Source organism: Montipora foliosa, chromosome 8 (assembly GCF_036669935.1).
Source record: "Montipora foliosa isolate CH-2021 chromosome 8, ASM3666993v2, whole genome shotgun sequence".
Taxonomy (NCBI): domain Eukaryota; kingdom Metazoa; phylum Cnidaria; class Anthozoa; order Scleractinia; family Acroporidae; genus Montipora; species Montipora foliosa.
The window spans coordinates 16,671,941-16,674,440 of NC_090876.1; positions in this window are offsets into that span (position 1 = coordinate 16,671,941).

Below are 2,500 nucleotides of genomic sequence, written 5' to 3' on the forward strand. Positions count from 1 at the left end.
ATTCTGCAGGCTTTCCTTTTGTCAACTGACATTCCCTTTCAGTTGCTAGATCAGGCTATTGTGCAATTGTCAGGGACTGGGGTAAAGTAAAAAATTGTCGTCAGTTTTCATGTTTGAAGAAGACTTTTGGGCATGGAGTCAATTCGCTTATTGACGTCAATTCATCACATTGTATCTTTCATAATTCCGCTTCAGAATCTGTAATCAACTCTGGAAAAAAAAACATGTTGACGAGTCTCAATAAATGAGGAGACGGCTACACAAGAGAGGAAGGCACAGAATTCGACTTTGTTGTTGACTTTGTTATTGATTCGGTCAGTGTTTTGTCAATTTGATCCGACCCGATCCAGTGCTATCGGGGTTTTGCCAACAGCCGACTTTAACAGTTTCTTTCTTGCTAAATGTTCGCTACCAGTAGCATAAGTCTCAAGTCAAGCCTTGAGCAGGTGACTCATCAGGATTTTATTTATATTGATTATTGAAAAACAGAGTCGCTGAATCATTTCAAAGGACAACCTTTGTAAAAAAAAGCAATATTCACCTCTGCAAGCGGCCATTACTAGCTATAAAAATGGATTATCACCGATTCCCAGGATTAAACGAGGCAATAGTGGAAGTGTTCTGATCCAGCCACATTTCATTCAATTGTTATAATGCACTTGTTATAAGATTGCCCGATGGAGGGGACCCCGGGCTGATCTGGGGAAGTTTGCTAAACGGGCATTTTAAGTAAAGGTTCTAATGTTTTCCCAGTTGTTGGAAATTTTTTGTCAAAAGCTCCCAGAGAAGCCAAGAGAGTATTACTTAACAGTATATTGACTAGAAACAAACCTAATTTACATTCACTTTCAACACACATTATTTATATATGCAACTACAAAACTAGTTTCCTCCACAAGACCTTGTCATTTGGTCGCCATATTTGTTTTGCATGTGAAACTGCTTCATGTAACAATGGATGAAAACACGTAACAAAATGATAAAACAAAACATATGATTTAGATTTAAGGTACGGACACGATTTCATGTAACAATTGCTAACTATGGTATCGTGTTTTGTTTTATTATTTCGTTACTTGTTTTCATGCATTGTTACATGAAGTAGTTTCAAATGCAAAACAAATATGGCGACCAACCGATGAAGTCTTGTGGACAAAACTAGTGTAAATGAAAGTGTTGAAAGTGAATGCAAATTTGGTTTGTTTCTAGTCAATAAACAACAACAACAACAACAACAATGATAATAATAATAATAATAGTAATAATAATAATAATAATAATAATAATAATAATAATAATAATGAAAATAATAAACAGTGGTAATTCCCATTGTTGTAGGTGCCTTGGGAGTTATTAAGGAAGGCTCTAAAAAACAGCTACTAGTATGCGAAATCCCAGGCGATAACAACATGCATGAAATCCAGAAAACAGCAATTTTGGAAACAGTACACATTCTGAGAAAGATCCTCTCAATCAAGTAAATAGAACAAACACTCCTCTAGTGCCTTAGAACCATAGTTTGCTTTTGTCCCTAGTAGGCAAATGCAGACAATTTGAAGTAATAATGATAATGATAAGGATAATGATAATGATAAGAGTGAGCTAAATGCTGCCAACAGGATTGAGGCTATGAACACCCTTGCTGCCCCTGTAGTTACATATAGTCTGAACATCATAAGATGAAACGAATGAAATTAAGAAGTTAGACAGGAAAACTACTTATGAATGTATCATGCAAAGGCAGATGAAGAAAGAGTGTACCTACCCAGAACATCCAGGGGAAGAAACCTTACTCATATAGAAACTGCCTATAAAACAGTTACCGGTACTGTGGGATTGGAGGCGCTATAGTAGTCTGATTTTCCTCTCCCACTGAAACCACAATTGGCTTGATTTGCTTAAACTTCAAATTCATGTGATTTGATTTGATTTAGTGTTCTCAATTGTTAGAGCACATGCAAATAGCTAGATGAGAAAGGAACTTACATGTTTAGTTACCAATAGTGTAAAAACTTTAAAAAAACTCATTAATAATTCATCAACCTAACAGCCTATCAAAACACCGAGAAAACATCACTCGTATGAGCTTTATATCCTGATAAAACACTCCTCGTTAGTATTCTTTATATAAAGAATACTAATAAGGCATAGCTTGTTTTTCTTGTATGCTATTATTCACCTCTCACAATTTGAACCATTGTTTTGAGCCCAGAGAGACACGCTCTTTGTGGAATGTCTTTTAAGCCGTTCAAAAAACTCGCAGCGCTTGTTTTACCGCGTCCAAAAACACTCAGCTACGCCTCGTGCTTTTAAACCCCGGTAAAACACTGCTACTCGTTTTTTAAACATTACATTATTAATATCAATTAAGTCAAGCCTACTGTGTCAAAGACTATTAACAGAGAGCTTAAGAGAGCAGTAATCACTCCCCCGACTGCTCAGTTAAGCTTTTTAATTAATTATCAATTTCCGTGTGACATCTTGGATTTAGCCTGCGAAT